The sequence below is a fragment of the Eschrichtius robustus genome, chromosome 14 (assembly GCF_028021215.1).
Source record: "Eschrichtius robustus isolate mEscRob2 chromosome 14, mEscRob2.pri, whole genome shotgun sequence".
NCBI classification, from domain to species: Eukaryota; Metazoa; Chordata; class Mammalia; order Artiodactyla; family Eschrichtiidae; genus Eschrichtius; species Eschrichtius robustus.
This window is the reverse complement of record NC_090837.1, coordinates 22,931,062-22,958,007: the sequence shown is the minus strand read 5'-3', so window position 1 is coordinate 22,958,007 and position 26,946 is coordinate 22,931,062. Positions and strand designations below refer to the sequence as shown.

General features: G+C 36.2%; 1 protein-coding gene and 1 non-coding gene across 3 annotated transcripts in view; one reads left to right on the top strand and one right to left on the bottom strand.

The window, feature by feature from the left end:
• The window catches only part of TTC28 (tetratricopeptide repeat domain 28), a 587,442-nt gene that overhangs the window by 521,332 nt on the left and 39,164 nt on the right, over nucleotides 1-26,946 (bottom strand). The gene's annotated exons all lie outside the window — the stretch shown is intronic.
• Nucleotides 3,521-3,592, top strand: TRNAQ-CUG (transfer RNA glutamine (anticodon CUG)). Its single transcript has one exon. It is a non-coding gene; the product is annotated as a tRNA-Gln (tRNA).

Here is a 26,946-nt window from a genome sequence, read left to right as displayed (position 1 = left end):
GCCCCATCCAAACCCTTCTTCCTTACAGAACAAAAGCCATAAGGTGACTGAAGCTGGGAGAGGGAATCAGAAGAAGACCTGAGGTGGGGGAAAAGACAGCAAAATGTTCTAGGTCCAGACCATTTCCCACATCTGAGGGGACTTGGGTCACGAACACCAAGAAGGCCCCAACACAGTAACTGCCTAAGGCTGAAGCTGAACCAGGACAGGAGAAAACACCCCCTCCCTGGCCCCCAATACCAAGTTAAGAGACACTGAGTAACAAATAGTGGCAGATCTACTGCTGGGGGAAAGGCAAGAACATGAAAAGGACCCTCTCTGACATGCAGGTACAAAGGGAAGCTGAAGGTAGATCAGACTTTGAGAAAAAGTCTGGTAAACCAGCCCCCCAGCCAAGCACAAGGTTACACTAAAGGAATTTGAAGCCTGTGGTAGACTGAGGATAATAACAGCAACGACAAAACCAAAACTCAGCTGAGCTTCTGACTAACCTGACACAACTCCTACAACAAAGGCCAAGCAAAAGAAGAGGCATGACCCTTTCCAGGCATAAATACTATTGACTCCAGTGTCTGCTGTTCTACACAACATGTCTGCTTTCAACCAAAACATGTAAAACTCACAAAGAACCAAGAAAAGATAACACACTGTCAAGAGACAATGCAATCAACAGAATCCACCCAGATATTAAATTAACACATAGGGAATTTAAAATTACTGTGATTAACTACTGGAAGTGACCTTTTTCAAAATGACAATAGTTGAAATGGAAAAGGCATAGCTTTATGTCTAGCTCCCCAACTTGATTCTTAGTTCCTTCAAGGAAAGAGCTAAGTTCATTTCTCTTTGCTTCCCTAGCATCAAATACAAATACCAGCAGATCTGACAGTAGCACAATAGTACAAAAACATGAAATACCTTCTTGAACTTGAAGACCCTCAACCACCAGTAGCAGACAAGGCACTATAGATCAAACTCCATTCTATACCAGGGCTATAGAAAAAGTTTCCATTTTGGATGGACTTTTGCACCTTTACTCCTTTACAAATTGACTAGGAATGCCTAAACCCAGGGTATGTATGCTGCTCGTGGGACTCTTGAAAACCTGTTCATTCATATTTTGAAACTGCCTTTTGGTTAGTTATTCTCCTCCAAAGACTAGAATCCCTAAATAAATGATTTTTTTAAGTAACATCTCAAAAATAATTTATGAGATATATTTATATAATCTAGCTCGTTTTCAGATCCTAGAGAAAAAAACGATGCATCTTTCACTGAGCATCATCCTTAACTTCCATATATACTAGGCTCGAGCCTTCTTAGCTCTCATTTCTCTTTTACCACTTAAGGAAAATAAAGTGGCACTGAGATACTCTGAAATGAGTCCCTCCAATTCTTACCTCAGGCATTCCTAAGTCCTCTAGTTTATCCTCTAGTTTATCTAAATAACCTTGTTGTACATTCTTAGTGACACTTTCCCTGAAAGGGACTGTTGTACTTAAATCCAGTTTTATGAAATCTATGGGGCTTTCAGTAACTTCCCACAATTCTCACTATTTGAATTACAAAAATAACAAAGATCTTGAAAAGATTCCTATAACTTCCTATTTGATTTCATGAGCATCATGCAATTTCTAAGCCTTCTGGGAGGCCTCAGTAATCTTCTCCATGGAAAATTTAGAACAAATTTGCAAGAACTCCCAAAATCTCCAACAATGATGCAAAATATTTGCTTACGCAATGAATGAGCAGGATTGATGAACCTTTGCAAAACAATTAAGAAATTGTGATTTTTAAAAAATTTTTCAATTAAAGGACATTTATAGAATGCTATCAGCAACTTCCACACCCACTTAAACTAAACCCACTACTTCCAGGAATGATATTCACAAAGCATCTTCTGATATAATATATTGAATACATTTCCTGTATCTTGATCATGCTCAATGACAGTTGACCCAATAATGAGTTATATTAGCGCCTGCAAGATGCCACACTCTTTTGTCTATTTCTTCATTGCTCATCACTCCTCCTCAATCTCCTTTTTGCTTGTTGTTTGCCTTCTCCCTGACCCTAAATGGTAGAACATCTCCAGACTCAGTCTTAGACATCTTCTCTTTTCTATCTCCCCTCGGTTATTCCATCCAGTATCATGGATTTAAATACAAATTTGTATTTCCAGTTCATATCTCTCTCTAAAATCCCAGGCTCATATATTTAACTGCCTACTCAACTTTTCACATGGATATCTTTTAGGTATCTCAGACTCAACATGTCCAAAACTGAGCTCCTGATCTTCCCAATCCAACTCCAACCATAACCTTCTGCATCTCAGGTGACAGCAAATCTATCCTTCCAGTTACTCAGGCAAAATGCCTTGGAATCATCCTTGACTTCCTCCAAATTTTTAGAAAATACTGTTGGCACTACTTCAAAATATATCCAGAATCTGACTACTTCTCACTACCTCCACACTTCCACCCTTATTTCTCGCCTAGATTACTTCAATGGCTTCCTAACGGGTCTCTTATTCCTATACCCCACAGTCAGAGTAATCCTCTTAAATAGTAAGTTAGATTATTACTTCTCTGCTCACATTTCATTTAGAAAAGCTAGAGTTCTTACAATAGCCTACAATGACCTACATGATCTGGTCCCCCTAATGTCCCATTAATTTCCTCTCTGCTCATTCCTCTCCAGCCATATGAAATTCCTTCTTTAGATGCACCAGGTACCTCCTGCCTAAGGGGCTTTGCTTTAGATATTCCCTCTGCTTAGAGTACTCTTTCTCCAGATAACTTCATGGTTAACTTCCTCACTTCCTTAAACTCTTTGCTCAAATATTGTTTTGCATAAAACCTACACTCACTCTCACCCTCTCACCAGCGCTACCTTTACTTTGCTTTTTTTCCCCTACAGAACTTATTACTTTCTAATGTACCATATATTGACTTTTATTATTGTTTATTTCTCTCCTGTCCCATTAGAAAGCTCCATCTCAGTTGATGACAATTTTTTCTCTTGGTTCACAGATGTATCCCAAGTTTCTACAACATTATCCAGCATAAAATAGATACCCAATTAATATTTGTTGAATGAAAGAAACAAAACTCATAAGCCAGTGGCCTGTTAGTGACTAAGGAATGATAAAAGACCACAACTACTAAGAGCCATGAGGCCCTATGCTTTTTGTTCAATCTAGCCTAACAAATAGATTATAAACCTACTGGCCCTGCAAATAATGACAAGTCTTGCAAATTATGGCTTCACGTTGTTCCTAAGAGCATAAAAACATGAATTTAATCAAAAAGGGACCTTATCCCATCGCAGATTTTTGGTCTATATGTAGTATTGAGAGCAAACTCATTGTTTGCAGGTAAAACCAAGTTTAGAAGAATTATAAATTTAATTATACTTTAGAAAGTAGAATTAAAGTTCAAAGCTTCAAAGTGACTTTGAATTTGTGAAATGGTCCATAAAAAAAACAAAAACAAAACAAAACACCAAAAAAACAGGGAATTCCCTGGCAGTCCAGTGGTTAGGACTCGGCGCTCTGACTGCCGGGGCCCAGGTTCGATCCCTGGTTGGGGAACTAAGATCCCGCAAGCCATGTGATGTGGCCAAAAAACCAAACAAACAAACCAAGATGACCCTTAATAGGTAAAAATATTCTTAATAATAAAAAGTATACAATTTTAAGTAAGATTCACATAGAGCTCCACTGTTTACAAACTGTTTTCAGAAAAAAACCTTATTTGATCCTTACATCGATCCTGAGAGATGTATTATCACCAATCCCATTTTACTGACGGGTAGCTGAAGCTAACAGAAGTTAAAAGAATTTCCCAAGGAGACTTAGCTAATAAGTAGATTCCTAGATTCAATTCCAGGTCCGTATATCTTTTTTAAAATTTTGAAATAATCACAGATTCACAGGAAGATGCAAAAATAGTACAGAGGACTCATGTGCCCTTAACCAGGTTCCCTCCAATCGTTACATCTTATATAAGTATTATATGATATCAAATCCATGAATGTACTTTTTAATATAGTATTTGGGAATGATAATGGATCACAAATGATATGATTCAAAGATTTTTTTTAACTCAAGTGAAAATAATTTACATAAATAAGCTAAGAGGTAATTCCTAGGTATATACTATTTTGCTCTGATAATTATAGGAGTATTACATTCCATTTTGGGTATTTATACTTAATAACATAAACATTACAACAGAAAGGGATTTGAAGATATGATTAATGGTAAAGGAGGGCAAAGTTGATTTGATAAACTTTTCTTCATTTATGTGATTTGTTATTATGATGCTACAGACCAATTATAAAGACATCTCTGCTCTGGCTAATCCACAAAAACTCCTCTTGCATCTCACTAATGGCCATCCTTCAATTTCAAACCTGGTAGATTTCTTTTTCCTCCTCCTTATCATCCTCATGACAGTACTGTTTACAATTAACTGCTTAATTCTTATGGAAACTCTCTCCTTCATTGGCTTTTAGGACACTGCACTCCCTTGACGCTCCTTTTTTGTTGTCTTTTTGTTGTCTCTAATCTATTGCCTTTTATCAAAAACCTCAGACCCCTTTCGCAGAGTACAAGTAAGAATTACAGTCCCATTTGGGACACAGCAGTTTTCCCAGGTCAAAAATCTCATTGGCCATTGTCTGGGTAACTCAGCACAAACCATCCAGTCTTCCAAGACTCCTCTATATTTCTCAGAAACCCCTTCCCTATATCGATTTGGATTAGACTGTACTAGTGAAAGGAATGCATGTGAGATATGGAAAGAATAGAAGCCATTACATTACTTTTTGGAGTGGCTGGAGGCAGATGTTAGATTCATAGTAGCTTTGGGGCAAGTGATTGAGAATCACCTGCTTTACTGCTGCGGCCCAAGACATATGACAGAAGCATTCTCAAAGATGCTTGATGATTGCAGCAATTTCCTAATCAGCTTTTGAGAACCCTGAAGGTCTTCAGTGTCTACTTCCCTGACCTTCCTGCAGAAGCTTCCCTGACTTTCCAAAGTAACTTCCCTGACATTCACTCCCTCAGCTCTTCCAATATTCATGTAAGCCCTAATTCCCAGATTTAAACTCTTATTCCTAAGGTAAATGCCTTTATTTTCCTAAAGATATAAATATCTTTAATATTATTTATATAATTTATTATTATTTAATATTATTAATATCTCTTAAATATTCCTAAGATATTTGCCTTATCAATCCCAAACTGTTAACAACCATAAAGAAATAGATTAGGTATAGATATACAGATATATTTATATATCTATCTATGTGTAGACAGATATATAGATATATAAAATTTTACTTTTTGTTGTGTGTATGTTTATATGTAGATATAAATATAAAAGGAGAGATTTATATATCTATGAAATACCTGGGAAGGATACAAAACAACCTAGTAACAAGTTACCTTTGGAGAGGGAAACTGAATATCTAGAGGAAAGGAATGAAAGGAAAACTTATTTTTTACTGTATACTCTTTTGTACCTTCTTGAACTTCATACTATAAGCATGTATCACCTATTCAAAAATGAAGTAATTATTTAAAAGTTACCTACCCACATAATTATTGTTTTATGCCCCTAAGGGCCCCACGGACCCAGAGGTCTTTTCTGCCTATGGTCATTTATTAGTTTTACTGTTCAAAGCTCTGAGCTGGAGGGAGTAGTAGAATAGGGAGAGGACAATGACTTCTCAGGAATGAGGTTTTGTACTCACAGGGGAAAGGTCAACTACAGAGCCGTTGGTCAAAGCTTCTCAAGCTTGGAAGAAGAAATTTTCTCATTCATTCACTGGTATATTTAACAACCACCCTTGAAAGATACAAAGATAAAAACAAGAAGTCCCCAGTGCTATAATTAAGGCACAGATAAAGTGCTGGAAGTTGTGATGAGAGACATCTACGCTGTACCTAAAACTTTAAAGACAATATGAGTTTTAGAGACCATTTAGTCTCCAGCATTATTGTTTAATTATTAATAGCTAATCTCATCTCTCATCCCCAAGGAGAATTACAGCTTTTTAAAAAAATATTTATGTATTTATTTTATTTTTGGCTGCGTTGGGTCTTAGTTGCAGCACACAGGATCTTTGTTGCAACATGCGGGATCTTTCATTGAGGTGAGCAGGTTCTTCGTTGCAGCGTGGGGGCTTCTCTTGAGTTGTGGTTCACGTGCTCAGTAGTTGCAGCGCGGGCTTAGTTGCCCCACGGCATGTGGGATCTTAGTTCCCCGACCAGGGATCGAACTCATGTCCCCTGCACTGGAAGGCAGATTCGTAACCACTGGACCACCAGGGAAGTCCCAAATTATAGCTTTTTTTACCTTATTATGAGATAATTCCAACATTTAATAAACCCCGAAAGTAGGAGACTAGTCAGAAGTATAATTTGGGAATTTCAATAAATTGAAGATTTTAATCAGGGATTACATAAATTACCACAGTTTACTAGATCTTTTAACCTAAAATACACATTCTGAGGAATCTAGGAAAATGAAGCATTAGAGTATTTTCCCTAACTTCCAGTACCAAAGTCATTACCAACTGGTAGTATCTCTCTCCCAGAGAATTCAGGGTTTCTATGTGGCTTTTAGAAGAGAACAGGGGTTTTTTAAAGTTCTTTTTCAATTCTTGTAAATCACAATGGGGGAAAAATGTTCCTTACACTTATCTGTCAGTGAGCCCCAAACAACTAATCATTGTAGTGAGAAGTCTTATTCTAGAGTTTCAAGTATTTTTAAAAGGATTTTCTCATGTTCTGGATTTCAGAAAACAAAGAGAACAAAAAGCAACCTAAGCAACATAAAGCTGTGCAGTTTTTAGTACAGATGATAGTAATGAGGGTGTAATTATCATAACTGTAAGCAGATTAAAGTTCAGACAATCAAGCTTTAGCCAAAGACTATATTTCTAGAACTAAACAACAGAACAGTACCTTATGTCACTGATCTATTTAAGCTACCCAAGTTGACAGCATGGCCTAAACTATTCATGTGCTGACTCTACATGTATTGGTGTAAGGGTAGAGTACCACAGGAGGAAGAGTAGGGGTTTCACAACTTCATATCTCCATAGAGAATGTAGAATCCCTTTTACACAGGCATTCCACATTTTAAAGTTAACACTGGGCTTCCCTGGTGGCACAGTGGTTAAGAATCCACCTGCCAATGCAGGAGACAAGGGTTCGAGCCTTGGTTCAGTAAGATCCCACATGCTGCGGAGCAACTAAGCTCATGCGCCACAACTACTGACCCTGCGCTCTAGAGCCCACGAGCCACAAGTACTGAGCCTGTGTGCCACAACTACTGAAGCCCGCGCACCCAGAGCCCGTGCTCCGCAACAAGAGAAGCCACCACAATGAGAAGCCCGTGCACCACAACAAAGAGTAGCCACCACTCGCCACAACTAGAGAAAGCCCTCATGCAGCAGCAAAGACCCAACGCAGCCAAAAATAAATAAATTAAATAAATAAATAAAGTTAATACTAAACACTAAAATCAAGCTTCACACCTATTTTGAAATTAAGTTAAAATGCGGGACTTCCCTGGTGGCGCAGTGGTTAAGAATCCACCTGCCAATGCAGGGGACACGGCTTCGAGCCCTGGTCCGGGAAGATCCCACATGCCAGAGAGCAACTAAGCCCGTGTGCCACAACTACCAAGCCCGTGCTCTAGAGCCCGCGAGCCACAGCTACTGAAGCCCATGTGCCTAGAGCCCGTGCTCCGCAACAAGAGAAGCCACCACAATGAGAAGCCTGTGCACCACAACGAAGAGTAGCCCCCACTCACCGCAACTAGAGAAAGCCCGCATGCAGCAACGAAGACCCAACACAGCCAAAAATAAATAAATAAATAAATTTATTTTTTTTTAAATGCTAGTTCTCATCAACTCCATGTAATTTCCAAAAATTAGTAATCAATGAAACAATGTGCCAAACCACCTTCAGAAAATATTATCTAGTCTTTCAGCATCCATATCTTTGTCACAGAGGAGTAAAACCAGTTTTAAGTGTCCATTGGTGCTTTCAGAAAGCTCTGTAACCAGTATTCCCAGCAGGATTTCCTAAAATTTCACTGATACAATGCATTGTGTAAAACAATTCCCAAATACCCTCTACAGCAGAAGACCTCTGTAAATGGCATCTTTCTGTTTCTGCACGAAGTATCTTTATTTAAAATATTTCAAGTTTACACAAATCCAGTATTCATTTACAACATTTGTTGAGCACTTACTACGTACCAGGCACTGCGGACCTGGAACACATACGTGAACAAGACAAAGTTCCCACCCTCAAAAAATTCACAGTCTAGGGATACAGAGAAGGCTAACAGTCAGTTATAATACAGTGTTATCAGTCAATACTTAGGGTAGGGATAAGGATAGAGTATTATGGGAACACACATAGGGACCCCCAAGAAGAATCTATAAATGCCCAAATGCTCCACAGTTAAGAATCTTTTATATTTCCATACTTTATAAAACACTGTTGCTGGTGTTTAATATAAAAAACCCTTAAGGATAAGTGGGATGTAGGGGTAAAGCATTTAAAATAATATTCTTTTTGATGACTGCCATCCCTTATTTTGTGAAGATGAATGACCCTAATTCTCTGAAGTAGGACTCTCTAATTATATAATGAAACATGAAGCCCTCTAAGATCTGGAAAAAAAATTGCCATAAGTTGAGAATCACTGAAGCAGCAAGCCACTGTTAGAGGTTTAAGTATATCTTATCCCTTAGTACTTTAGGCTAGAGACAAAGGTTGAAATTCACTGCCAAAATAAATTTAAAGTAAGATTCAATTTAAATTTAGAATTCCAATCAATTCATAACTTTTAGAGAAAATCTATAATATAGCATAGGATAGTATAATATAGTATAAAGTGAGGTACCCCTGTGTGTATAACAATCCCTAGATATCATTACACTTCAACTACTGAAAGAGATAGGATCCTCTCTTTAGGAAGGAAGAACTCTTAAACACAAGATAACACAATACTATGGGAAAATGAAAGTCAAAATATTTGTTGCAGCCTTCACTATCTGATCAATAAGAAGGGAAGTCTCTGCATGGTAAATCAAGTCACTAATCTCTAACAAACTTGCACTGCTATTTAGCTTGCCTAAGCACACAATCTTCTTGGTATACTACTGCCTCCTGGAGGTTATAGTATATTACTACTCTTCTGAGAAAACTGGCATAAACAGAAAACACAGATATTATTTTCTACTAAAAACACAATACAAAAGGTTCATGTCAAATAACAAGTAGGCCTTTCCTAAATAATCTCTATTTTTAACTGTCATATTTATTTCTATCTGAATAATTGGGAACAAAGTACATAACAAAACTTAATTATAGAAAGTGGTTGTTAATATGATTAAGAACATCAGGACTTATACAGCATTTTGCATTTTCAAACCACTTAGCCAACATTAAATGATTAATCTTTAGAACATTCTTGAGGTCAATATCACCACCATCTTTTTACAGAAAAGTAAACAGCAAGGTTAAGTATCAGAAATTGAAGAGCTCGTCAGTACTCTAATCAGCAAAGTGCCACAGAATGGTTTAATGTAAAATATGAAGCATTAATACATTAATTCATCTCTAATACCCCATGACCTATCTCTAGGAGAAATTACTCTTTTAACTGTGGCCCCATAACATTTTATAGATCCCTCTATTATAAGACTTAACACTTTTGTATTATGGTTATTGAATTGGCAGTCTCTGTAACTAAACTCAGTACCTCCACAGGACTTTGCAGTGTCTAGCACATAGCAAGACACAGCAATGAACCATTCAGGCATTTTCCAAGTATTAAAGTCAGGGGCTGTTCTGGACACAGGGGATTCAGCGGTGAAGAAGAAAGCCAAGCTCCCTACTCTCATGGAACATGCATTCTAGGAGGCAAAGGCAGATGACCAAAAAAAACAAAAACCAAAACAAGGTAGTAAGAAGAGCTATAGAGAAAATAAAAATAGGGCATTGTGACTACAGTTGGCTATGTAATTACAATAGATTAGGCAGTGATACTCAAGCTGGCATCTGAATATAAAAAATAACTAGCCATAACTATATGAGGAAAAGACAATTCCAGGTGGCAAATGCCAAAGTGGGCAAGAAACGGAAATATTCAAGGAACAGGAAAAAAAAAAGACTGTGGTTAGAGCAGTGGGCCAATGAGTGGGTGATAAAATATGAAATCAGAGAGGTGGGCAGGGGCCAAATCAGGGCTTTCTTGGGCCATGATAAGAATTTTATTCTGAGTGAAACAGAAAATTCTTTAAGGCTCCGTAATATGTATTTGCCAATTTGAATTGCTGCATTTGTGTAGTTGGTAGCACTAAAGGAAAATTAATTCTGAGAAAGGAAAATTACTATGCTATTGGTTAGGGAGCCTTTCTGTTTTAATAAATTACTTTTTAGTGAAAAGTTATTTTATAATTAAATCTTCAGACTAAAGGATAAAACAGCAGTGTCTACTAACATGTTAACAGAAGTTAGAATAATGAGATTTTGACAATCATTATTGGAAGAAATTGAAGAGCTCCTGCATAAACCACTGTACATTATAGATGACTATACTAGGATCTTATGCTAATCACTTATTAATTTTGCAAAGCCTAAGATCTCCAAATAGCTCATGATGAGTGCCAGACAGACATCTGGAGAGGAGGTTCTGAGTGAAAGTATGGAAGTATCATTAAACATAATAAATCTCTTCTTACCAGAGAAACCAGAATGAAAAAAGTAATATCCATTTAGAAGAGAGAACACTTTCTCACCATGTTAACTGAACAAGATACAGCAATAGCCTAAAAATTAAGTGCACGTTTAAATTTCACCTGAGATGATATAGGTGCTGTAGAAGCCTCAAGGCTAATTCCAAGCTACAGCACCAAGATTCAGTTAAATTTAACCTCACAAATAGTCAATGCAGAGAAAATATTATCATTTGCACATTCTAGGTAGCAGGTTCCGGCACATTTGATATATTATACTTTATGTATTTTCTACCTTTTTAATGTGTTTTTATTTTTATGGTAAAAAAAAAAGTAACATAAAATCACCATCTTAGCTATTTTCAAGTGTACAGTTCAGTATTGTTAAATATATTCACACTGCTGTACAAGGGACCTCCAGAACTTTTTCATTTTTGCGAAACTGACATTATATACCCACTGAACAACTGCCTGTTTCCCCCTCCCCGTAACCCCTGGCAACCACCATTCAACTCTGTGTTTCAATATCACTTCCTGGTGTTTTTTACTTATAATATTACATTGTAATACTACACAAGCTCCTACAAAAGCAACTATGTATACAAGCTTTTGAGTTGGTATTTTAGTTGGTTTGCTTTTGTTTAAACACAATTTCATCCCTGTTTCCTAAACCAAAATGTGGATAGTAGAGGGCTAAGAATTGCCTCCAATATGTAGGCAAGAACACAAAAGTGACCAGGAATTACACTGTAATACACACTACACTATTTCCAATCCACCACTAACAAAATTATTATAGAGAAGTAAGGTTACTGGCCACTATACAATGTATTAATATGGAAAAATACATAGTACATAGGAAGAATGAACACTGGACTTAAAATAAAAAGATCTGAAGTTTGAGAATAGCCTAATGGACAATAATAAACTTCTCTTTTATTTTTATATTTTATCAGGAACTTCCACATACAACAATTCATTTAGCTAAGTCACAATCCCTCCAGATGTTTTCTTCTTCTGTGAAAGAGATAAAAATGCCTACCATGCTGACCTCATAAGGTTGAAACAAGGAAAAGAATGAAATAATAAATATAAACACAATTTGAAAGTTGTAAACACTTCTACACATATATAAACTGTCTAAAGATAAATCAAAAAATGTATCACTTGTAACCAAGAAATAGTCAACACAGTGCTATGTATGCAATTAATATTTACGAAATATTTGTCAAATAATTTATAGAGTGCCCTGAATATGAAGAGACAGCAAAATTTCCTCTATCCATTTGGTGCAAAGAAAATGAATTGTCTTAAATCTGCTAATGGTGAGGTCAAAATTAAAAGAAAATCAAATCTAGAGACTGCATATAATAAGAACAAAAGGGGCAGGATTATAGGTGTGGTTATTCATGATACAGAACAGTGAGCCTTTAGAAAAATATACTCTGTGTAACTTTTTCCAAAAGTACTTTCTTTATGAATTGGTGATTTGGTAAATTGAACAACTATCAGTGGAATGCTTGTTCGATGAAAATTACAAAGGCACAACTGCAGGCAAGATTCTGTACAGGACAAATTAACACTAAAATCAAGAACACAAGTACTTCTCTGTGACATTATATAGTTACAGAACTATGTGGAATTTACATGAAGAATCCTATATCTCATTCTTCAAAAGGTAACTTGCATTAAATTTGAGAATATAATCAAGAAAGCTATATAAAGTCATTTATTTCCAGCTCTGAATTGTATGAGTTAGCCTATAATTGCCTATACAAATCAAACGTAAGAGGGTTTTATTATTATCTAGTAGGCAGGCAAGGCATTCTCAAATTCTGAACCTCTGGTAGCGAACCCTTTATAACCACCTTTTAAATTCCTCCCCCTTTTGAAAGGAATGCTTTGTTTATGACACTATTTGCTAAGCTTCTACAATCAGTTGGCACAGTGGCTCATAAACCTGCTCTGAAGTTGATCTGATTCTAATGGATCAACAAAATGAATCACAGTAATTCTGTCCATGACGAGTCCAGATAAAGGGGGGGTTCCATGTCAATTAGAAAAAGGCTATAGTGTGAGATTTTAACATGATTATAAGTACCATGGGGTATAAAGGTCCTGCTTCAATTAAATACTGACCCAAAGATCAAAAGTCACTTATTCTCCAGGTGCCTTTGGAACCATAGCAACAAGCTGTCCTTCAGAATACAGCAAGGTGGCAATTATCCAACTAATTTCAAATCTTTCAGTCAATAAGTATCATCAGTTATGATACTTCCATTCTTCCTTTCAACAAATATTTATTGAAGGCCTACAATGTGCCAAGCACTTACTATCTTGATCACCCAATAGAGTCTACAACAGCCATAGAAACTTCATATAAAAATAATGGTATAATTAAATCTTCTTAGCCTTTTTTCTTTTTTTTGTCTGAGTTGGGTCTTTGTTGCTGGGCGCGGGCTTTCTCTAGTTGCGGCGAGCGGGGGCTACTCTTCGTTGTGGTGTGCGGGCTTCTCATTGCAGTGGCTTCTCTTGTTGCAGAGCACGAGCTCTAGGCGAGCCGGCTCCAGTAGCTGTGGCTCGCGGGCTCTAGAGCGCAGGCTCAGTAGTTGTAGCTCACAGGCTTAGTTGCTCCGTGGCATGTGGGATCTTCCCGGACCAGGGCTCAACCCGTGTCCCCTGCATTGGGAGGTGGATTCTTAACAACTGTGCCACCAAGGAAGCCCCTTCTTAGCCTTTTAAAAAATAATTTATGTTCAGAACCATATACTTCATAAATGCATTAACTAAATATAATAAAATTTGACGTGGAGTATGTGAAAGTAAATGTAGGGAACAGAACCAGGGAGACACTTAACATTCTTTCCTCTTCTAATAATGAGATTAGGTAATATGCATTGAATAGTTATCATTATACTTGAAAAATTTTAATCTCTTCAAAAAATGCACATATACCAACCCAACCCATCAAACTACTTAAAGTCAGAACAGTCTTAATTATAAATAAACACAAGAGGGCGCACAAGTCTGGGAAATTCATAAAACCAAAGGCAAGTCACATTTTGCTCAACCATCTACATAGGCACATGGATTTACAAAGGAGTCTTCATGCACGTACTAGAGGCCAATTGCAATGAAAATATTTCCCTTTCTCAATATATTCTCCAGAAATCAAATCACTGCTTCTCTTTGTAACACAAATTCCTTATCCAAATAGATTTTAAACTTACATTTTAATATTTTATCATTAAGAAAAAGTATGGGGACTTCTCTGGTGGTGCAGTGGTTAACAATTGCCTGCCAGGGACTTCCCTGGTGGTGCAGTGGTTAAGAATCCGCCTGCCAACGCAGGGGACACGGGTTCCAGCCCTGGTCTGGGAAGATCCCACGTGCCGCGGAGCAACTAAGCCCACGTGCCACAACTACTGAGGCTGCACTCTAGAGCCCGCAAGCCACACTACTGAGCCCATGTGCCCCAACTACTGAAGCCCACATGCTTGGAGCCCATGCTCTGCAACAAGAGAAGCCACCGCAATGAGAAGCCCGCACACCACAACAAAGAGTAGCCCCCGCTCGCCGCAACTAGAGAAAGCCCGCGTGCAGCAACAGAGACCCAATGCAGCCAAAATTAAATAAATTTTTTAAATAAATAAATTTTTTAAATAAATAAATAAAAGAAAAAGTATGACTTTTAATCACAAGTGTATGTCACCTTTTAATCTAACTTCTCCTTGGAAAACCTACTATTTAGAAGCTAGCCAACTCTTAAAATGCCTATTTTCAAATAACTTAAAGCTTCTCCATTTAATGATTAGAATCATAATAAACTTAGTTATAGGAAACAGACCTCTAACTTTTGGAAACTGATGCAAATTTATGTCATACTAATATCAGCTATTTAATTCTCGTGTAGTTAATATTCTGTCTATAACATTCTATTCCAAAATTGGTTGCAAGTCGCTCCCAAATAGACTATGATTTCATTAGTTCACTCCCTCATAAAATAATAAGTTACCATCTGAGAAGTTTCTGTATGTAAAGCAATCAGACTAAGATTACAGAGCCTATAGGCAGGAGCATAATCCAAAATAACTGCAGAGCACATTCAGCCTAACCTAAGATTCACAGCAGAATATACTCTATACACACACACACACACACACACACACAAACACACAGTTCTAGGTATGTAACTCTATTCAGCTTTATATAGTCCTAATGCAGGCTGTGACACATGAAATTATTCTGAATGCCAGTAGTTTCATATGTTGCCTACGTCCTACACAGAAAAGGCACCTGAATATTACTTATCCCATACATATTACTATGTGAAGGAAATAAAAAAGAGAGATGAACTGGCTGCTAGGATCAAGAGAGTCAGGCAAAAAGCCCAGACCAGTAGCAGTGAGCTACAGGTTAGGTAGTATGGGCAAAGGCTGACAATCCAGAACAAAGGATAAGGATTATTTCAGCGATCAAAAGTCAGGGCACAAATCAAGGGAATAACAATCAGGAACCCAAGACTGGTCAGAATCCAGTCAATTAAATAAGTTAATTGTAATCCAAGCAGGTGGTACAGACCTGACACTACAGTTTATCTATCTGAACTAGACTCCTAATATACTTCTTGCCAGGTACTTGATCCTGAACCAGAAAGGAAAGGGCATCTATAAAAAATATTACTGGAGCCTCACTGAAATTTGAATACGGTCTGTGGATTGGATAGCAGTATTGCATCAATGTTAACGTCTTGATTTTAAGTGTTGTACTGTGGTTATATAGCAGGGTGTTCTCAATACATACTGAAGGATTTAGGGGTAATGGGACATCATGTCCACAATTCACTCTCAAATGGTTCAGAAAATAACAATAATAATTATAGGTAAAGAAAGAATTATAAGCCAAATATGGTAAAATGTTAACAACTGGGGGATCTAGATGAAGGACATATAGGAGCCCTTTGAACTAATATCACAACTTTTCTGCATGTTTCACATTATTTCAAAATTAAAAATATAAAACTATATAAGTAAATAAAATTTATAGATGCTTTGATAATGGAGTGTAGCATATTTTAAAAGAAATATCTGGGGGACTTCCTTGACAGTCCAGTGGTTAAGACTCTGCGCTTCCAGTGCGGGGGACACAGGTTCAATCCCTGGCCAGGGAGCTAGGATCCCACATGGAGCGCGGAACAGCCAAAAAAAAAAAAAAAAACCTCTAAACTAATAAACACGTGATATTACTTTTAAATAAAAAGTAAAAAAACAAAAGAAATGAAATGTTTTGACAATAGAGTATAGTACATCTCAAAAAGCATCTACACTGATAAACACATGGAGCAATTCTAACCTCAATTCCTAAAAGCCTCACTGGACTTCAATTAACATGAAAAAATATTTTCCTCAAATTAATGAGACCATGCTCCTTCCAGAGAATTCAAATGAAGGTAATAATGTACACATTCTAGAGAGCAATCTGCAGGCAAAATATTTTTTACCTTTTAAAATATAAGTAAATAAAAATAAAAATAATGCTTTTAGTAACCTTCTTCAAAACTGAAACAGTTTAATCTCCTATAAGTGAAAAGAAAAATCACTGAATTTCATCAAAGACTAGCTTTACTCAATGACTTCCAGTGTTGCTATAGTAATACAAATGTAAAAAGAATTCCAATTCTGGTAGTAGTAATACTTCAATTTCCAAAAAAAAGATTCAGTTTTTACACATATTGGCCATCTACCAATCTTATCATTTAAAAAATTTTTTTGGAAAAACACTTCTTTGCCATTGTTTCTGGAGTTGCTTTCATAACTTCTAATCTGAAACGTTCCTTTGAGACTATTGGAAAATACTTTAATGAAATGACTGTGGAAACCCCTAGGATAGTTTTCTCTTTCCATTAACATAAAAAATGCTACCAACCTTTTATTACAGAACAAGACAAGCAGAAATCTTTAGAAGTTGAATGACCTAATACATTTTGAACAATATCACCCACAAAGCATACATCTACAGTTTAATCAACTGTCAAGTATAAATGACAACGAAACTTTCACTTCATTTAAAACAATGCATTCACATTCCTTAGTGATAAATTCATCCCATCTGGGAGCTGGAAGTGAAACTTGTTACTTATCATGTGTTTATAGCTTGGTCATTAGAACATTCTTGAAATGAATTATGACAAACAAACCTGAGACTTTAATAACTGAGCTCCTATTTCCTGAATTTCGTTTACAGCAAGACTTCCCTTCTTGCCACACTACCTGAATCATTTCCTAAGGATAAAGCACCCATCTTAAATTACTTGGTTCTATCCCACAAAAGGCTGGTTTCCAAGGAGATGCTGTGGACTCTGCATTACTTCAGGCTCACATTTATGAGAAAAATTCCTCTCATTAAAAACTGTGATTTTCATAACAAATCAACAACAATAAAATAAAAACAATGTATAAATAAGTAAACAATGACCAATGAGCTTAAAACTCACTTCATCAACAAATATAAAAAGCTACCAATCAAATGGTGGCAACTAGAAAATATACTTTTGTTCGTCATCTTTGTAGTCTTTTCTGGAAAAACAAAGAAACAAGGACTACATTGTGCCCTCTTAGATGCACCCAAGAAAATACAGAAACCCTAAACCACTTTTACCTCATCTCTTACTACAGATTTTTATCTTCTTCTTAAATAAAAAATTAAAAATATTAAATTGGCATATTCATAATGTGGAATATTATATAGCTGTTAAAATAATTAGGTGTATAAACTGAGAAAAATAAACACATTACAAATCTAACATTTAAAAAGTATGTAGGTATATGTGTGTGAGCATATGTGTATGTGCATGTAGAGTTGTACATATATCACAAAATATCTCAAAAAATATTTAAATTGAATAAAAACAGTTAACTCTAGGACTGGAATGGGGGATGAGGAATGGAACGAGAGGAATATAATTTTTAGTGTCTGAGATTTTTCCAAAAGTAATTTTGAGTTACTTTTGTAGTAATAAAAAAATTGTGTGTGTGAATGTACAATTTATAGATTAATCCAAAACACCTGAAACATAGCTTCAAATGCATACAAATAGTAAGCCTGTCATAAAATCATGTGTTTTAAGACATATGAGTTTAGGCCTGCGGCACAGCTCACCTTCTGTCTGCCCACCCTGCCTCCTCCCCTCCCTTCCATAGGGTCTCTCCTGGGCCACTCTCTAATAAACATCTTGCACACAGGAAAAAAAAAAAAGACGTATGAAATAATGGCCTATATTAATATAACAAGAAACCATTTATTCCCAAAGATAAATTGGTAATAACATTTGTTTTGGTAATCAATAACATTAAAAGAAGAAACAGCTGACTGTGATGGATTTCACTTATGGTAAAATATAGAGTCCACTTAAATTTAAAGGAAGTGTCATATTCTTGCATATGAAAAATCCCATTTCCTGATTATCATCCCAACTGTCTACCAAAAACTTCTGAATAACTAAAGTCTCACCTCCTTAAAAGCAAGAATAAAATTATGCAAAGAAATTATGTAAGGAAGACAGTCAACTTTATTGTAAATATTTATTGTGAATTTAATATTTGACTTGTAACTTTGATTTTAATGTCATGAGACAGAAGGCACAGATGTTAAGAAAACTGGAGTTAGATAGATAGAGTTTCTAATTCTGATTTTTTTTCTTACTCTCTGACTCTGGACAAACTGCTTAAATCTCTCTGAACCTCACCTTACCTATGAAATAAAGACAGCACCACCTATGATGATTGTTATGAGAATCAGTGATAGCCTTACAGTTATGACATTCAGTGAGTTTTTACAAAGCTTATCCCAAGTCCTTCAATTTCTTTCCATTCCCCACCAGAACTCTAGTCCAAGTTAGCATCATCATTGGTCTGCCTGCTTCTGCTTTCACCCTCCTACTTTCCATTTCTCTCACAGTGTTTTTTTATATTTTTCCATAAAGAAAATTATGAAGAAGCACTTCCAAAATAGCACAGTAAGGACCTCCAAAAATCTGCTTTTCCGTAAAAGCAGTGAGAACATTAGCAAAACTTTTCAAAATCAACTTTCTCAGAATTCTGGAAATTAACCAATGACTTGCAGCAGCCCAAGAAGTGTTTCTTCAAAAGAAACAGCTGAATCTCAAAGAACAAGTTTGTGGGGTTTTACCCTATACTATTTTTATCCCCTTCTCCCAGCTCTGTGGTAAATGTGAAAACCAAGCAGCCTCTCAAGCAAAATACTTGTGAAAACCAGAAGCTTAGGAGCCAATGGTGGGAGTAATAATGGTTTGGAGCTTTCCAAAGCACCCTATCCCCAGAAAAACACCACTATCTGACCTGTCTGGTAGCTTCTTAAGAAAGCTCCAGTCACAGGACTTCATTTGACCTGACTCAGAGATGGCTCAGTGCAAACAGCCCTCCCCTCAGGGCATGTGTCAAACAAAAGCAGTGGCAATTGCTGAACATCACAGCTGCCTGAAGCTGCAATACAAGTTGGGTAAACAAGAGGCTAAAGAAAAAACTTAGAACTATCTGGAGAATCAGATGTTCATAGGAGGCTTTGAAAAACTCCAAAATATTCTTGGGAATCTAGGAATGTGCACAGCTCTGTGCACGCTCAAGAAAGAACTGAGAATGTACTACTCTCTCACGGCTGGCTGAACGTGAGGTTTTACACAAGCAGGAAGTGAAGGCTAAGACAGAGTTGCAAGTTGCCAGAATGTTGAAAGTATGCCCCAACACAGAGAACTCTTCAACAAAGGCTGGGAGAATTATTGGTTCAAGGCATTTAAGGAATCTCTGTCCAATCAACAGCTGACCACTAAGCTAACCAAGCAGAAACTTCAGTGGCTACACATGACAAAGAATACAGACTTTAAAAAATTAGTCCAGGAAAGCCACTAATTCACAAAAGACAGGAACAACAACAAACAGCAACAATAAACCCCGGGAGGGAGGACAACAAGGGAACTGATTTTTTTCAAAGTTGCTACAATATGTTACTTAAAATGTCCACTTTTCAACAAAAAATTATGAGATACCCAAAGAAACAGGTAAGTATGGCCCATACACTGCAAAAAAAAAAGCAGGCAAGAGAATCTGAGGAAACCCAGATGTTGGACTTAGAAGACAAAGACTTTAAGTCACCTATTATAAACATGTTCAAAGTACTAAAGAAAACCATGTCTAAGGAATTAAAAAAAAAAAATCCTGAGTACAATGCCTCACCAAATAGAAAATATCAATAAAGAGGTAGAAATTGTTTCAAAAGACAATGGCATAGGGCTTCCTTGGTGGTGCAGTGGTTGAGAGTCCGCCTGCCAATGCAGGGGACACAGGTTTGATCCCTGGTCCGGGAAGATCCCATATGCTGCGGAGCGGCTGGGCCCGTGCGCCACAACTGCTGAGCCTGTGCTCTGGAGCCCGTGAACCACAACTGCTGAGGCCCGCGCACCTGGAGCCCGTGCTCCACGATGGGAGAGGCCGCCGCAGTGAGAAGCCCCACGCACCATGGCAAGGAGTGGCCCCCGCTCACCGCAACTAGAGACAGCCCGCGCGCAGCAATGAAGACCCAATGCAGACAAAAATAAATAAATAAAATTAATAAATGTGTTTAAAAAAAAGACAATGGCATAAAGCAATAATTATAAGATCATGCTGAAGGGCTTATAATGTATAAAGATGTAATTTGTATGACAATAATAGCACAAAGGAAAGAGAAAGGAATGAAGCTATATCACAGCAAAGTTTTGTATACTTTTGAAACTAAACTGATATAAATTCAAACTATATTATTTTTAAAAAAATGTTAATTATAATGCCTAGGAACCAAGAAAATAACTAAAAATATATACAGTAAAAACAACAACAACAACAATAACAGGGGAATGTAAATGGTATACTAGAAAATATTTAACATAAAAAAAAAGGAAGTAGTGTAGGAAGAGAAAAAGACATATAGAAAACATATGAAAGACACCAAAAAAGTCATATAGAAAACGTATAACAAAGAGGCAGGTGTAAATCCTAACTTATGAGCAGTTACATTAAATATAAATGGATTAGACACTACAATCAAAGGAGAGGGACTTGCAGAATAGTTTTTGTTTTTTTTTAAATAAAACCATGATGTAACTATATGCTGTCTACAAGACACTCACTTCAGTTTCAAAAACACAAATAGGTTGAAAGGAAAAGTAAGAAAAAATATATACCATATAAGCAGTAACCAAAATAGAAATGGTGTGGCTATATTAATATCAGACAAAATAGCTTTTAAGGCAAAAATTGTCACTACAGACAAAGGATATTTTGTAATGATAAAAGGATCAATCTTTCAGGAAGACATAAAATCATAAAAATATTAGCACCAAACAACAGAGCTCCCAAAATACATGACGCAGAACTGGTAGAACTGAAGGGAGAAATAGACAATTCAACAATTCAACTTCAATACATATTCTACTTCCAATGATGAATAGGACCATCCATCATATTAACAAGAAAAAAGAAGACTCGAACAACACTATAAACTAATTAGACCTAATGCACACCTATAAAACACCCCACTCAACACAGCAGAATACACATTTTTCTCAAGTGCAGATGGAACATTCTTGAGGAAAGATATGCTAAGCCATAAAGCAAGCCTCAATAAATTTAAAATGACTGATATGACACAAAGTATGTTCTCCAACCACAATGGGATGAAATTTGAAATAAATAACAGAAGAAATTTTGGAAAGTCACAAATATGTAGAAATTAAACACGCTCATAACCTTCAACTAGACTGACCATAAATTAAATGTTATCCATCTAGTTAAAATCTTCTGATCACATCCCATCATTCTTTGAATAAAACATTACAGCCCTACAAATGGCTTAAAAGGCCAAGGCCCTATGTGACCTGTCTCCTGGCCACAGCAACAACCTCATCTCCTACTAGCTCCTCTTCACTCACTCATTCATTGTGCTCCACTGATCTTCATGCTATTTTCTTCAATTAGCCAAGTTCAAATTAGCTGTTTACTCTGCCCAGAATGCACTTTGCCCAGATCTTCACATTTAGTTCTTTCAGGTCTCATCTGAATCTCACCTCCTCCCATAAACTCTCCCATAGTTCTGTCATTCTCTTTTCTCAGTACTCTTTCCCTTTAGTCTAGTCTTTTTAAGTCTTCTGAGCACTTGTCACTTTCAATCATTTTCATATGTATTTATTACTCTATTTTCTGCTTCTCCCCACTAGAATGTTAGCCGTAACAGCCCTGTTCTTGGCTGAATCACTGAGGTTTAGAACAGTGCCTAGCGCATAGAAATGCTCAATAAATAATTTTATTTCTTGCTGAAGAAATGAATTGAAATTATAAAAAGCACACATACCCCAAAAGTGTATAACAAATGCATACTATCATCTATAAAAATGCAGCATTATTTTGTGCATTTCTGTTATTAAGCTCCAAGGCATTTAAAACACTTTTTTTACTTGTAATGACAAGTAAAAGGCAAATAAATTGCAATCTCAGACTCTGGTTTATACCACAGGAATCTGAAATTGAACAGTCTGCTCAACATTATATGGACATATCGTGTTAAAACTTGAAAGAGAATTCTGAACTCTTAAGATTCCTTAATTAATTAACTCCTTTGTCCAGGAAAGTAGTATAGTATACTGATTAAGGAAAAATTCTTCAGAATCAGACAGACCTGGGTGAAAATCTAACTCTTCTAGTTACTAACTGGATGTCCTGGACAAGTTATTTAACCTCTCACTGAGTATCAACATTTGCTTTTGCAAAGTTAGGATAATAATATGTACTTCATGAGCTTAATGTGGTATAAAATTGATATCACAAATAAAAGGATTCAGACAACACTTTGGTAAATAAGCATTCGATAAGAGCTATTATATTTTGTTACTATTATAATTTAGGTAAACCAAAAGGAAACATGAGGCCATGATATTTCTTAATATTTTTTATTACATATAACTGTCATCAGGTATAATACCTGACAAATAAGGTATAATACTCCGTCATCAAGTATTATACCTGATGATAGGATTCTGTCATCAGGTATAATCAATGAATGAGAATATGAGAAGAGCTGTACAGAATGAGGAGGTATTTACGGTATGCTTTAAAATTAATGGGAAAGTCCCACTGTGAAACTTTTCCTTATATAGTGTTATACCACATGAAGACTATCATTCCTTTGGGTTTCTCTTCCTACAGTACCTTTGAAGAATAAAACTATTTCTGTAACTCATAATTCACACTAAAATGATAGTAACTACTTCACAACTAACTTGTCTGAAAAAATGTGATTCAAGAAAATTCCAAAACAGAAAGATAAAGGGTAAGAAATCAAACTAAAGTATATACAACTAAAAAGGGATATGATATTTTAGGAATGAGGGTACATGAGGGTACGTGCATCATGATTAGCGACCAAACATCATTTGTTTCAAAGTCTGTCAGCGACTGGTCACTGCACATCTGTTATTCAGCCCATACACAAGCAGCAAAGAGGTAGTTGTGTTGCCTCCTTATCTCCCAGTGATAAACCCCATGTGGACATTTTATAAAAATGAATTTTTGAAGAGAGAACTGACCAACAAAGATGAGTGTAGCAAAGAAATAAAAAGTGACAACACTGAAGGTAAAATTCAAATCAAATATAAAGGGAGCTATAGGAGAAAGAGCTGACGGTGGGAATGTTGACACACCCACTGTTCAAGGGATTCAGTCAGAAGAACTTAGTGACAATAAACTTAAGGACATAAATGAAGAAAGCAGTTCTGACAAAAAAGCTGAAAATGTTCCAGAGAAAGTGATGCTGGTAAAATTACTGGAATTATAGGAATTCTCAGAGATATATCACAAAACTGAAAGTACAAAGATTAAAACATTAGAAGCTGATCCAAATTAGAAAGGCATATGAGAGTTTGCCAAGGCATATTGTCATTGGCATTTGCTCACTCTGTATTGTGAATTACATGATGAGAAGAAGGCAGTAAGCACTGTTCAAATAACTCTGGATAAGCTTTTTATAGAAAAATAAAAAATAAATATAGTTTTAATATTTTCCATTCCTTATACACTTATAATCTACAATAAGAAAGTTTTTAATATTTTGACAAAAACCGGTAAAGGTCACAGAACAATCAAAATTGTTACAATGATCACACTGCCAGATTTTTCAGCTTGCACAGTCGTTTCTATGGTACTGTGCTACCATGCAAAGCAAGGAGTGCCTGTATATGCTGTTTCCATTATACTATGCTATCTTGCTAAACATACAAAAGGTTTCAATGTGGGAGATTTGAAAGAAATGTTAGATTGCTTCCAGAACTGATGAAAAAGTAGACTAAAACTATTGAGGTCTTCAGCTAACAATAAAAAAGAACTTCTAAACATCAAGGTGGGGACTTCCCTGGTGGCACAATGGTTAAGAATCCACCTGCCAATGCAGGGGACACGGGTTCAATCCCTGGTCCGGGAAGATCCCACATGCCATGGAGCAACTAAGCCCATGCGCCACAACTATGAGCCCATGTGCCACAACTACTGAAGCCCGTGTGCCTAGAGCCCGTGCTCCACAACAAGAGAAGCCACCACAATGAGAAGCCCACGCACCACAACGAAGAGTAGCCCCCACTTGCTGCAACTAGAGAAAGCCCACTCGCAACAACAAAAACCCAACACAGCCAAAAATTAATTAATTAATTAATTAATTTAAAATAAATAAATAAACATCAAGGTGATAAGTTTATGGTTTGTGACATCTGCATCCTTAGAAGTCTTCAAGAAAAAAACGCACAATTATGTGTCTCCTAATTTTCTCATTGATTTAAATACTGAGGTTTAAAAAAAAGTACACAGGAATATCAGGACTATAAAATAAATAAACAACAAACTTTCAAGGGATTTTCAAGCCAATTTAAGACTCAGATACATTCAAGTGACATGTTTATATAACAATATAAATAATTAAGTGAAGTTAGCAACAGACAACGAATGATATTCACAGAAGCTCAATGTAGCTTCCAGGAAAAAGTAAGAGTTGACCGCCATAAAAAAGAATGAAGTAATGCCATTTGCAGCAACCAAGGCTGGACCTAGAGATTATCATGTTAAGTGAAGTAAGTCAGACAGGGAAAGACAAATATCATATATCACTTACATGTGGAATCTAAAAAAATGACACAAATGAACTTACAAAACAGAAACAGACTCACAGACATAGAAAACAAACTTATGGTTACCAAAGGGGATAGCAGGGGGGAATGGGGGATAAATTAGGAGTTTGGGATTAACATATATATACTACTATATATAAAAGAGGTAAACAACAAGGATTTACTGTATAGCACAGGGAACTATACTCAATATCTTGTAGTAACCTATAATGGAAAAGAATCTGAAACAGAATATATGAATATCTATATATACATATGTGTGTATATAAATATAACTGAATCACTTTTCTGTACACTTGAAACTGACACAGCATTGTAAATTAACTATACTTAAATTAAAAAAAAAAAAAAAAAGTAAGAGTCTGGATCTATCCTATGTAGCCCAATAATAGTGGGAGCAGGGAAGAAAACTCCAGGCACAGAGCTTGACATAAACAAGAAGTAAGAAGAAAAAGGAAAAGACTGGACCAACAAGAGCAGGTTTATCAGCAGAGTAGCAAGAAAAAAACGGGGAAATGTGACCACTTGTGCAGAGTCTTGAATATCAGGCCAATTGGCAATATGAACAGAAAGTTTTTGATGAGAAACCTGTTACAATAAAAGCTTATCACAACAAAATAAGAATGAAACTATAAGAACCTAGACTATAATACTAACTATGGAAATAAACTGTATAAGATATATACAAAATATATTTAAAAAAGAATGCAGAGGGGTTATTGACCAATTTGATAGAAAGAATTAAAAAGGAAAAAGAGATAAATAACCTAAATGTATGAGACCAGGTAACTAGGAACAATGACCCCAATGACAAAATTCAAAACATCAAGAAAGCCACCTTGTCCAAAGAAGCAAGATGAGTTTGTTGGGGGGATCCACTGACCATGAGGAACCTTAGATCACAGAAAAGATGTCACTTCTGCTTCCAGTAATGACTGAGCAAGATCCTAGTGGATCCACTCCCACATAGAAAACAACTATAAAATCTAGACATAATACAAAAAGAAGCTACCTGAAAGCACTGGAGAGTAACAAGAAGCAGGCAGATTCTGGAGGAAGAAAGCTGTGAAATGACTTTCCATTTTCAGGGTGCAGAGATGAGGTGCTGACTGCAGGTCAGCAGGGCAACAGGAGTGCTGTCTTTCTGGTCTGTGGAATCAGAATATTGAAGCACAGGAAATCATAGTCTTTGGCCAAGGAGGAAGGGGATTCCAGAAGGAAAAGAACCAGAAAAGGGATACACAAATTCTGTCTTCCAACATCTTTGGATAACCCTTGAATTAACATGTATGAAACAAATTCAAAGCAGTTCAACTAAAGACAAAATATCTGTACTGAAGCTGGAGCTTCAACTCAAGAAATAAAGTATGCAATTCTATTCTGACCGAGAGAATTACTGGCCAAACAACTTCAACAACCACAGAAAACAATGGAAAACTTTCTCAAGAAAAAAAATCAATTCAAAAAGTATTCACATAAACCAACAAATAGTCAGAAAAGAGTAACAGAGGAACAAAAACAGAGAAGACAAACAAATAAAATGGTAGAGGCAAAATCAACAGCATTGATAATCATGCTAAATGTTAATGGACAAAGATCCAATTAAGAGACAGAGGCTTCCAAAACTGATTTAAAAAGCAAGACACAATTATATGCTGCCCAAAAGAGATGAATTTTAAATGTAAAGGCCCAGAGAGACTGAAAATATATGGATAGAAAAAGATACATAATGCAAGAAGTAAGCAGAAGATGGCTAGAGTGGCTATATTATATCAGACAAAACAGATTTTAGGACAAAAATTAGTACCAGAGATAAAGAGGGACCTTGCATAATGATAAAAGGATCAATAAGACATAATAATAATAAAAGTGTATATGTTAATAATAGAGCTTCAAAAATCATGGAGCAAAATTTGACAATATTAAAGGGGAAAATCACCAATTCCAAAATCTTA